Consider the following 13,651-nt stretch of genomic DNA (forward strand, 5'->3'; position numbering starts at 1 on the left):
GGACTTAACTATGGACACTATTGCACAGGTTATTCATGACTGTGAAACTTGCGCCACAATTAAACAAGCCAAGAGGATGAAACCTCTTTGGGGGGAAGGGCGATGGCAAAAGTATAAATATGGGGAGGCATGGCATAGAAGAATAGTGCTTTCATTTTGTAATTCATGGTAACTAATTTAAGCTTTGCAGGTATATGAAAACAAGTTATAATTAAACCTGCACTTTGCTATGTAGTGTATCCTTAGGAGCTCTTTTGTTTCTTTAAAGCATATCCAAATGTCCTACTGATTAAAGTGTTTAAATGCTTTGTTGTATTTCTTTGGTTAATTACAGTATGCAGTCGATAACTAAGCATGCCTATCAACATACAGCTGAAACAGGATTAAAAAGCAATATCAGAACATAAGAATCTGGAAACAAATCTTAGCTGTGCATTTGAGGCCCACAAGAAATAACAAGCCTTGAATGATATCAGTCCAGAAGGAGAATCCTGCATTGATCAGATTTGTTTACGAAAAAGATTACAGTTTAGCTACTTCTTGCAGAGAAGGAACGTGGAAAACGTTATATCAACTGCAGAACTTTTGGGAGAATTCCCATTTAGTTTAAAATCAGGAAATGTGGGCCAAAGTGTTAACTTCTGAGGGGAAGGAAAAAAAAAACAACAACCATTAAACTACAAAAAAACAGGTAGTTTGAAGAAAGAAAATGCTGTGAATTAAAACCAGCAAGATAATTAGGAAGTCTTGGAAATCATATAGCTCCAAGTAAATTGTCTCAATTGCAACTGTTCCTAAAGTATTTGGGGATGTTTTTGTAGGTATAATTCTGTGCATCAGAGGCAACTGAAGTTTGAAGAGGGGACATGCCAAGTGAATCCACATGAATCAAGTTAATGCTCCCCCACTAGTACAGTAGATGTAATTTTAAACTGAAACATTAAGAATATAGCACTATATGAGAAAATATGTCACTTAACAGGAAAGCAAATTTGTGTAACAGAGGGCATTTAGTTTCAGCTTTACGTGTATCTCTGTGCTGGGACTTTTAAATAAATTATTTGCTTTTTTAAATTATTTATCTGTCTGATTGGCTTCCAGCTCACATATACAAATATGAATGTCATCTATATTGTAGAAATAACATGAATTGAAGGTTATCAAAATGTATTTGAAGTTCCATGACTTCTAGGTTTGGGAGCTTCCACTTATACATTTTGGTAACTATCTCCACCTTCATACAAACTGCTCATGTACAGTTAATGCCTTTGAAATGTAACTGGAGGTATTCAATACTAGTTATACTGTTTTCCCCATAAAGCAGTTTGGCTGACTGCTGTCTACTCTACAAATGCTATATTTCATATACAGTGGTTTCAGCACTGGGCCCACTTATGTGAGAAAGGTAGAGCGGTTTATGTTGAAACAAGCATACTTACTGTCTTTTCTAAGGTTATAATGAGTAATGAAGGTTGAATGCAGCACTTAAATATACTGCCTTACAAAAACTGATTCAATAGATGCTTAAATATGTAGTTCAGTTACAAACAGATCTTAGTTCAAGTGTTTATAGAAACAGAATATGAAGTAGGTTCTTCATTTGATCTTCCTTTTGGAAAACCACAGGTCAAATTCCCACTACATTTTGGATCACAGATTTTTAAGAAATTATTCTGATAGCGTGAGTGTAAATGAGAAGGGATCCCCATGGATGATCTCTGTAGGTATGAGGGGGTGCTCATTCTGAAATTACATGCAGAAAGCTACTTATAAACAATATTTGTATCCTCAGAATAGTCTTTGTACATTATAGCAATAATAAGAACATATATTCCATTGCAAGACTGGGCTGTCTCAGGAAAAGCAGTGCCTCCATTTGCAAAGGTCCAAGCAGTTGCCTTGAAGACCCAAATAATTTTCCTAACAAAAACAATAGCTTTATTCCTTCTACTTTCAATAGGAGCAAGACGTAGGCTACTTGACCTTTGTATTTGCTTTAGAGGTCTTCCCAGGAATTGAGCTGGATTCACTCATCTTTACAATAGGCAGACTATCACTCTGAAAAAGAAATACAGTTGTTGAATTCCTGGCTGTCCAAAATTTATATACCCGTACTGTATCATGCATGTGCACCCTTTAATATTTGCATACCTCATCCATGGCCAAGAGGGAAACGCAAAGCAAACAAGTGAAGTAGCTTAGATATGCTGGTCCAGTCAAAACTAAACAGCCAGAGTGACATGAGGCAAGTATTTACACATCACATATCTAATCAGAAAAAGTGTTTCATGCTTTGAAACTAATTGTGTAGCCTGTGTATTTTTGGAATACATATTTTACTTTTGATTTTAGGCTAAATTAATATTATAAGACACTGTTACTCTGTGCGTAGAAACCTCCAGTGAGAGAAAACAAAATACAATCTGCTGGGACACAGCCAGCTGACCCTGAAATACTGTCTCTCTGACTGATCTCTGTACTGTATCTTGTTCCCTGCCCAGAAGATCCTTCCAGTAATATTGTTTCAGAATAATTGGAAGCCACAGTCCAAGAGTGAGAGTGGATTTTAGCAGCACACACTGGGGCCTCAGTATATTTTATACATAGGCGTATGGCAACAGATTGGAGTAAAATGTGATACTACGTACTGGGGTTCTGTCTGTTTAAACGCACTGAACTACTGAATTCCAGGGGAGGGACAGAATCAACATTTTAGTTTTCAGGCCAGAATAGGCACCTGGGGGGAGTGAGAAAAAAGAGTTTCTGGAGCCTCAGAAGCTCACAGCTGATTAGTAGCAAATAGAAAAGTCAATCTTAGGTTCTGGTGTGGAGAAGAAAAGAAGTGGCGGGGCTCAGGAAGTATTTTTAAGGATTTTGTTATTTAGAGCTGATTAAAAGCAAGAAAAGAAGAACTGGAAATGAGTCTGCAGGGCACTAAATGTGAAGGATGACTGGAAAAATCAAATCAGTCTTTGGAAAGGAGTGAGACTGTAGAAAGAAGAAGGAGGAAAGATCAGAGAAGTTCTGAGGCATCGTGTAATTTCTCCACACACATCGTGCCTTCAGTTAACAGGGCACAGGACAATTCCGCCTGCCTTCCCCACTTCCCATTGGCCTCTTCTCCCTATGCAATCCACTCCTGCCAAGGACCTAGGTGCTTCTTCCTTGCAACTTTCTTCCTCTTCCTCCTATTCAATGCTTATGCTTGTCCGCTCTGATCCTCTGGAGAAGCCTTAGCTTGGCTCTTCACAGATTGGGTAGGTAAGGATCGGCCAGAACTGAATAGCCAGCTTGTTGCCAGTTCTCACACAATAGCCCACTCTTCACACTCTGCAACTGTTTCTCCTCCAGCAAACTCAGTTTCCCTTGATCTTGCAAAACAAGTATCAAGGTCACATGCTATTGTTTACTTTGGCTGTGCCTAGAAGTTAAACTTGCCAATGGCCTCTGGTATTGGTGAGAAAAGCTGCTGATTTCATCTGATTTCACTGAGTAAAACTTGAATAACTTCTTAGCAAACCTCATTTTCCTTGGGTGTTCAAATGAAGGTCAAATAAGCACTCGTTACCATTTTTTTTGCAGAGCTGTTTGGATCTCGGTGGTATTTGCACAGCAAGTTTAAGATGCCTGCTTCAGCTATTAGACTATATAGTAATATAAACACTGCTAGGTTCTTCTCTATTGCTCCCTGCAGATTAACATCTTTGAGAGATTTTTCTTCCACTCTCAAACAAGGCATAATTATAATCACAATAAACCACATGTAAGCCTTTGGGGAAAATTCTGTTGTAGCTAGAATTAAGGACATTATTGACTGAACCAGATGGGCAGCATTACGCTATTTAAACGATTTCATTTGCATATGTATGCTGTGAAAAATTAGGTGTAGAACAGCTAGAGGCAAAGCTGGCTGTAACCTTGTAGCATATTAACTGTCATTCAGATTTTTTAAGTGTAAAAAGTATGTAGTGAATTCTTCATATGAAATCATAGACTAAGGCTTATTGCCATTTAACAAAGGGACAACAACTTAATTGCCCCAGAGCATAGTTCATCGTCAGGAAAGCATTCGGTCTGGGGAGAACAGAGTGTGCTGTGCTATCACTGGCTCATTCATATTGGAATATGTACCAATTTAATAAAGATGTTAATCAGCTATTATAGCAAATGTTGAATTTGCCCTTTCTGTGGGCAAGGGCAGATCTGTGTTAACTGCTTGTGTGTGAGATAATTACAATTAGTCACCATATTTAAAAAGATATGGTGCATTACCACATTAAAGGATAAGTTCATTTACTATCTTCTCACCAAAGAGATTCAAAGGAACACAGAGTTTGTCAAATAGCTGGTTTTGAATATCAGCAGGGAATCTTAAAAAAGATGTCTAGCTGGAATGCATAAGTGAGTTGTCTTGAATCAGGACATCTGTTAGCACTCCTCACCACTGCCTCTCACTTTTCTGGCTCTGTTAATCTGCTTTGGGACTCATGATGGAGAAACTTGTGACTAGTTTTCTGTCACGATAACACTCTCTCCTGATGGATCTTCTGTAATGTGTTTGTACCATTAAATATTCATTAATAAATTGCAGACATTAAGAAATGAGACGAATTCTCTATGCTTTATAGTAAGACCTAATTACAAACTAAGAATAGAGAGCATGTTCATCTCCCTTATGGTCTCCTTATTTTATATAATCCATAATTGACTAGCTACTAATCCACATTTTTATTCAGAGAAAATTGCAGGTATGTAGTTAACAGAGAAAAAAAAACAACATTTTTAATGCCAGCTCTACTTACTGTAATCCTGGATAAAGCACATTTTGTTGTACACTCTTCAGATGGTGGTCACATTCTATCTTAGCCTGAAAGTTCCCTATAAACCAGTTTTAACTTAAGTTGTTGAACCTAATCACAACACCTGTGCTCTTTTCCTTATTTTTCTGTATTAAGAGTTGCCCTTAAATATAAATACCAACATTTTCCTAAGAGATAACTAAAAGCATAGATTTACATATTTCATAGACATTTACCTGGTCTGATTATGTAATGCAAGTCCTTCTTTTTGAAGAACTTGAAAATCTCTATCTAGGAGTAAATGCTATAGGAAGAGCCACCATTGCTGGCCAAAGGAAGCATTATGAGAGTTTTGATTTCAATTAGTGTGGAAATTTTGTATTACCAGTCAGCTATTTTGATTTCTTTGCATGTAATCCAGAAAAAAACACATCAGGGCAATCCGAAAAGTTATAAGAAGATAGGAAGGAACCTTTTTTTTTATGCATGCTCCTTGGAGGGATTGCAGTATAAAAAAGTAGTAAACTTTTGACCATTTGATCCAAAGACATAAACAGACTCCCACTGACTTTAATTAACTTTGGATTAAGTCGTGGACTACTGTAGCTTCTTACTGGTTAATGAGGTGAAGTTACGGATTTTCAAGTACTTACAGTCTGTTTTATGAGTAACTTCTGAATGAGTAACCTATGTAAACAAAAAGAGAATCTATGCTTTGAACTCTAATTTTTAAGAAACTTATTAATGAATGAATTTAAAACACCTTATCTTTTCAGATTTGACTTTAAAAAAAAAAAATGGAGTTCTTACAATTACCAAAGATGTTTTGGGAGATAATCAGGGTTTCCAAGCATGTCCAATTATCAGTGCAACGGAAACAACTAGAGTAGAACAGGAAAAACTGTATCTCCTGTGGCACAAAACCGGCCAACAAATTATAAACTTAAGAAAAAGACAAAATCTGAGATGTAAGGAAAAAGGGATTGAAGATATGGTCAGTGACGTGCTTATTAATGCAGATTTTGCTTGGTTAGGATTGCTTATCTGTAATCCAGCTTTTGTGGATTTTTGACTGGAACAGCAAAGCCCCATTTTTATCACCTGATTGGTAATAATAACAATCATAGTCATATCTTGGTACATTTCATACAAATAACTTCAAATTTTCTTCCAGTCTGTATCTTATTAGCTAAGATACGTAACATAATTAGATATCTTATCTATTATATAACAGCTACCATACATGTGAGTTATAATATATGTGAAATGAGCAGTGTATATAATATCCAAGAGAAGAGATTTTGTTGCTCATGACAGTATTTATTGTATGTCAACCACACAGGTTAGCTGACTGCTACACCTAATACCTGACTTTGTGAGACAGTCTAAAAAAAATACGTTCATCAATAAATTTACTGTTGTGCTTGTGTGCTGGCAATTATCCATAAATATTCTCAGAATTTTTTATACACGCAAATGCTTTGAAATACAGGTCCACTCAAGCTGTGAGTGTTGCAATTTTAAACTGGCACTGGCCCTCTTTCCCACTGTTCCTAAGTGCTTTAGGGATGAGGATCTAAAGACAGTATAGAGATTCAGCCTCTGCTTTGCATTTCTCTGTTCTATTTGTAATTAGAGCTACAAAGGAAAAGCTGGACAAGGATGTGAATATTCTGAGTTCATCTTGGAGAATTCTTGGTTAGGAATAAACTTAATTTCTCCTTTGATCATCTTTCATTTATTTTATTAGGATGGTAAAAAATGGCAATTAGCTGACCTGTAAAGGAATGAAGGGAATAATAATTTAAAAGTTACTGAGAGATCCCTTTGTCAAACTGAGTCTCAGATCAGGTAAACATTTTTTGGAAACTCATTAAGATCTAGCTACTCTGTGTGCTAGTCCATAGATATCAGCTATGGGAGCAGGTCCGAGGTATGCTTTATAGGGTCCTTTGACTCTTCCTAAAGTGTTTTTCTTTTATTCCTTTGGGGTGGAGGGTAAGCAGCCAAAGTATAGGGTACTGTTCTGTAACTCATCTGAACAATATGTGGAAGGTATACATGCCATACCTTATTTCTATTTTACTTCAACATAGAAGGATAGATTTAACTCATGTCTGATTTTTGCAGTCTTTACTAAGTAAGAAATTAAGGCTTTCTCTCTCAGTAACATGCAGAGTGTAAGAAAAAAATGAAGGTATGTTAATTCGTCAGTGTGTATCTGTTAATACCTGCTGAGCGATTTAAGGGCAAGGATTAACTTTACTCTGAATATGTGAAAAATTGTAAGTAATGGTACTAAAATAATCAGAGGCTGGGAGAATAATTTTAAGTAGATCCTACCAGCTCCTATCTAGCATTCCTGATGTCATCCCTGCTACAGACCAAGAAGTTGTGACAGTGGGCAGAACATACCCCATGGATTCAGTCTCCAGACAGGGAACTGTCAGAAGTTTTCAGTATACCACACGAAGTGATTCATAATTCTCATGGAGAAGGGATAGATGGGCACAACAGTGTTGTCAGTTCTAATTTCATTTCAGATAACACTACATTACTATCTGCATTATTTTCCAAATGTCTGCTTGCAGACCTCATCGCTAATTATGTATCCTGCTGAAAGAAAACAGTTGTAGCATTAGAGCTATCATACAGTAAATGGTAAAACACAACATTAAATCACAGCTGAAGTTGGGCTCTTAAAAAATGGTAGATTTAAGATTTATTGTGCAGCTATAATTCACTCTGTATGTGCCCATCTGTTGTGACTTGGTGCCTAGTTATACAGCTACTATATATTTCCCATTTGGTTGCTATCTTAATCAGTATTCAATTTTCCTTTTTCTTTGCTATTATTATTTCTGTGTGTGGCCTCATATTATTGACTCACCACTTGTCAAAATCTGTCTGAGAATGAATTATTAATATCTTTGGCACATACTTTGATACTATCTATATCTTCACAGTTATTATTAGTCCATGTTCACAACAATCACACAATTACAGAAGCACAGAATTGTGTGGGTTGGAAGGGACCTCTGGGGATCATCAAATCCAACCCTCTGCTAGACCAAATTCCTTACAGGAATCCTTGAAATCCTTTCAGATGAGAGAATATTATCACATTCAGAAGGAAGAATGAGGCACAGACAGTTAAAGGATCTATTGATTTGTGGTATCTAATCTAAGACAGACAGGAGTCTGCAATATTTAGCATGAAGTAGCATCACAGCCAGACTGCTTTCACAATCACCTTCAAGTACAGTTCTGAGTGCCCACGCTGCTTTAGGCCAGGCTTTGACTTTCCAGGTCAGACCCACTGCAGTCAAATAAGGCATAGGCTAATGGATTCAGGTACTTGCCTTTTTCCCCACATCTGGAGGTAATGACTGCAGGGGGACTGTATCTGATAGCACAAGGGATCTGTCTAGTCATTCTGTAAATGGGGGCACTTAACTCCATATTAGTTTGGGCAAAGGGCAGAGCTGACATGTAGCAGTCTCCTATGACAGCCATTTTAGAGGCAGAAAGCCTCCCCTTGATGAATTGGCCCACATGTGAGTTGTGGACATAAAGGGTAACAAGTTCTGAAAGACAAGTGACAGCACTATATTTTAGAGACCATTAATACCTTTTGCATATGCAAACGAGGCTGAATTTTGCACGTAGGCATCTGATATGTATGAGTAATTGATATGTGCAAGCATCTTTTTTAATCACATTACCAGGGTGTCTAAATGCTTATGTCACACATCGGTGTAGATGGAAATAAGCCTACAATATGTGAAATCAAACCTGGACATTTTAGATCATTAAATTAAAATTATTATCAGTGTATGCAAAGTGACTTCAAAGGCTGAGAGAAATTAAATGTCTGCTGATTTACATAATTGCAGTATAGGACCACAGTAGTAGAACAACTATAAATCAATTCTCCAGCTGACAGAATTGTTTTTACGTGTGTCTTTATGCAATATAGTCAAGATGCTTCAGTGATTTTTGGAAGAAGTGAGAAAATGGGAACAAAATGGGAACAAAAAGAAGTGAGAAAGTGGGAAACTGAATGTGATCTCTGAAAACATGTGAGAGTCCTCTTGCAAAGAGGCTGCTGCTTTTCTATGGTGCCAGGGCAGTTTCAGAATTACAGGATTACCAGTCATTTGCAGGTTGGTCCCAAATGTCTATTGCTATGCAGCCTTTGCATGTTAGCCCTCCCAGAATTACAGTTCATAAAAGAGCTCAGTTCATTACTATTGTTTGCTCACTGATTACTAGCTGCTCTCTATGGGTTTGTATACCCAGAAAGCATGAAGCACGGTTTGAAAACTGAGGCATTAATTCTTGTTCCTGAGCCAAAAAGAGGCCTCTCTCCAAATTACACAGATTCAGGCAGGAGAACTAAATCAAGAGCAACAAACAGATGGTAACAAAGTAGACCCTGCTACCTTACTTCCCAGAGAGCAATTGGGAAGCATCCCCTTTTCACTTAGGTCATGTCCTTAACTCTGAAGTATTGTAAGTAAAAAGCACAAAACCATTGCCAAAATGAAACCTAACATTGTGGGAAAAAAATGTCATAGGCCGTAAACCACTTGCATGTGACTTAATAGTCTCTCATTGTTCTTAATCCTGTTATTGTTTTCTTTGCTATTTGTTTCCAGAGCAAAAGTTCAGCAGTAATAGAGAAGGAATAGCTATGAGAGACTGTGGAATCCACCCAAAACTGCCTGGTAGTTCTGCTATGGGGATAGTGCAGTGTAGCAAGCAGATGAACCCAGTCACTCATTACTCAATAACCAGCTGCCTTTGGCTGCTATCATCCAGTATATTTCGCTGACTGAAAGCTTGTTTGTACACTAGTAATCATATATCTTATGTTTCAGAACATTCTTCTCTATCCATTTCATCTTTCTCTCCCTTCTTCTGCCTCAGACTTCTTTACCATCCATCAGACATTCCTTGTGTAAGTGAAAATATTTTGAACTGATAAAAAATGCCAGCAACACTAACTCATTTGACCCTGTGTCAGAGTCCCCTCTGTGGCTGTGGTTCTGCTTATAGTTAACTCTTCTGAATGGTCTTCCTCTGGCTTTGCTCATGCCTCACGCAGAGAAGCCTCACCTCATTCTACAAACAACAGACTCCACCATTTTGGCTATCTCTAAGCAGCTTTGAGTGGCCACGAAAGAAAAGCTGCAGTGAATATGAAATAGCTAGCATACTTAGAAATGCCAAGTAAAGATCTGAATTATTTTTGAAAACTTCTCTCCAAGAATAGGTAATCACTTAAAAACCTGTATTACAAATATGACTTATGAACTATCCTCTTAGCCTACACAGACCTAATTTACCTAGTCAGTATGGCAAAGACTAATATGGAAAAAAAGGAGCTTCTACTGTGAAACTAGAATAGTTCCTATAACATGGGAGTTAAATCTGACTTTATAAACATTAGAGTGCTCTCATGATCTCTCTACAAATATTTTATTTCTTGCACAACATATTATCTAAACATAAACCTTGGCACAATAAAGTTGAATTAAGAGTCTTCTGACCTTCAGTAGAGCAACACACAAGCAGTAGATCTTCCAGATCTTGAACAGCAATTCTGCTCTATAATACAGTAAAAATAGCTATATTGATAAATATTTGTTGGAAGGAAAGTACTGTAATAATGGAAAGTGTTACCGCACCTAACAATGAGGTGTCTGGTTGAATTTTATAGATGTTTGCATAGATCACTGCCTACAGGGAGAGACAAAGAGATTCTGCCAGTATTGTTACATGATATAATGATTTTTCTGGAAAGAAAAACTAGTCTCCCATCACTTTTTTCCAACCTATGTGGCATGGTTTTAAATGGATGGGATTTCTGCGTATATGAGAGTGTACAAGGCAGGACAGAAAATACGATTTCAGATTTTTAAAATATTAAAATACATCATCAGAATTTTAAAGCAGGAGAAATAACAGTTCTGATGTTTTCAGAAATAACACATTTCTGGAAGTATAGACTACTCATGTTTATGAAATATTTTAACTGCCTGAGTCTTGTAAAGTAAGACTCACAGATATTTGTGGTATTAATATGTGGCCAAGTACTGTCTTCTGAGCTGAGCCGGTACTATGAGAGAACACACAATTTTAGAACTCACATGGATGATAAATTTAAAATTATTAACATAAATTCAGCATTGATGTACACATTGTACAACTCCAGTGAAGACAAAAGGATTGTGTAGTTCATAGAACAGAATTTGGTGTTCAGACACAACTGAAAATCTGTCTACAAAAAAGAATTTTTAACATCTGAGACTTTACCTCCTCTGCAACCTTCCAGATATCTCTAAAGTCAGAAAATTAAGAAAGTCTGAGAATATTGTTCTACTTCCAGTACTGAAGGAATTAACAGTTCTGACATGGAAGCCAAATGTGGGTTGGCTTTCTCCATGTGGACGGGGAAAGTAGTATTTATGCTGCTGAATTATTATTGGCTTTTCTTCTAAGACTGGAAAACTGTGGGAGCTAACTGCAATAAAAATAGGTGGCACATAGAAATGATACTTGACTACCACTGAATTTCACATCATCCACTGAGTCAGCGTATGAAGACAGCAGAGCTGGGTCACTGTCAATCTACTCTCAGTCACTATAAAATTGTGATTTTGGGGCAAACCTTCAGCTCTCACTTTTTACCCCCTCAGTCTCCAGCAACTGACTCCTTATCAGTTACAGATTTTTGTAATTTAAGTTAATAGCCAAGATACATTAACATAAAACAGTACATTTATGTGACTTCAGAAAGGAACTGTTCACTAACCACAGCAAGCTCTTCCTGTAGATCCCTCACACATCACAGCAGTCGCTCTTTAAGGACTCTGGATGAGATGCCTTCACCCTGGAATAAATATCTTTCAGAGCAATGTGTCAACTCTCAGACTCATCAAATTTTGGACTTGAGATTCTTGGCTTGGCCCTAGGGCCATCACTCATCTTGGTGATGCATGGTGGAGGTAACTTTTATGATATTTGGAGAGATTTTCATGAAATTTGATGCCAAAATAGAAACTCATGGGGCTACTCTCAGTTGCGCCTATAAGGCACATTCAAAAAGGATGCAGGATGCAGCAATGCACAATGCCTTAAACCGGTGACTTCATTCAGCATCCATTGCCAAAATCAGAAACATTTTCTAAAGCCACAAGCTGCCTTCATATCAAGTGCCATTCAGCTGGTATTTCACTGTTAGCAAATACTCAGAAAGTATTGCCTATAGCTCTAAAATTTTCTGCATACATAGGAATTTTCATTCCATATCAAGCTTTTTAGTTTTGACTCCAGCCATCATATCATAATATAATATTTTAATCGTATCTGCACAATGAAGTGTTCACTCATAACTTTGGTCCCTTCCAACAATGCAATATACTGAAATTTTTAAATCTCTAAATTCAGTTAGCAAGTTGAATTATCATCTTCCAAATAAATGTTTTGACAAACACATCTAGAGCTTCAGAACATCATATCTGTTCCATTCACTACAGCTACTTAACTTCAGCATTAACTTTGTTCTTGGGAAAAACCGTAAAAATTGAGATCAGTTTTTCTCTGTGCTATTTATAGGTTAGCACATTTTGTGTGTAATATAGCTTCTAGATTTTCCAGCTCTTATCCTTAGAATTCCTAGACAGTACCTAATTGTAAGCAATGGAAATGTTCCTACTCCCAGGACTTCGTAGGTAAGATTTTCAGTACTTTTATTACTTGTAATAAGGTGGTCAACTTCAAAACAGGAGAAGTTGAAGATCTGATCCTTGGGATAGGAGTTTCACATCCTATTGAAGCAAGCGAGGACTTGCTATGAAGTTTAAACAGATACAAAATAAATAAACCAGCCTTTTTGCTCTTGAGTTACGTAATGGGTGGCAAACCTGTCCATGGCAAGCAGGGTGGAACTAGACGATATTTAAGGTCCTTTCTGCCCCAAGCCATTCTATGGTTCTATGGTTTCTATTAAGTCTCAGGGCAAGACTTCACTAAGAGAGAGGAGCAGGAAATCTGAAAATTAGCATTCTTCTTGGAACACTAGTTAATATTTAAGTGGTGATAATGTTTCTCTACCAAGAGTGCATTTGATCCCACTTTCAAAGGCAAAACAGAGCTTTCAATCCTTTAGGTGCATTATTCTCTTTTAATTGTTCACTTCCTCTACTATTTTTCTATATAAAATAACATTATTGCACTTCCTCAAGAATTTTTGGCACGGAGATACATTTGCCCCTAAGATGCATAAAAATGTACAAAAAGTAAGCCATGTGAATAAGAAAGCAAATACTTGTAAAGAGCTCCATGAATTCACTTTAAAATACATTTCATAGTAATTTGAAACTTACAAATAATTATTATACAAGTTGCATTTTTATTCCTTCACTGTTCCACATAGAATCTGTTCCAACAGAAGCAGCTGTTGTGCTTTTGTCCTTCATCCTTATCTTTCATCTGCCCCTCCTTCATCTCAACACATCAAACGAAAGTCTTGTAATAGTGGATGTAATGTGTCAACATGGTAGCCCTCTCCATATGAATAATATTTCTTACATAGTTTCCTAATAAATAAGCTTGATTCTTGGTTCTTGAACTTTCTTGGTGTAAGAACTGAGATTAGCTTTCCACTTCTTAACAAGCTCCTAAAATCAGGAGATGGAGTTTACAGTTGCAAGTGGCATCGGTGCCCTGAAGGGATTTTCCAAGACACTGGGCAGACCCTGCCTTTTCCAGGTTTTGAAGGACATGACTCACAGACCGTAGCCTTCTTTCAGTTAAGTTGACCGTGTAACAACATAGCCCTTATA

This window comes from Numida meleagris, chromosome Z (assembly GCF_002078875.1).
Source record: "Numida meleagris isolate 19003 breed g44 Domestic line chromosome Z, NumMel1.0, whole genome shotgun sequence".
In the NCBI taxonomy this organism is placed as follows: domain Eukaryota; kingdom Metazoa; phylum Chordata; class Aves; order Galliformes; family Numididae; genus Numida; species Numida meleagris.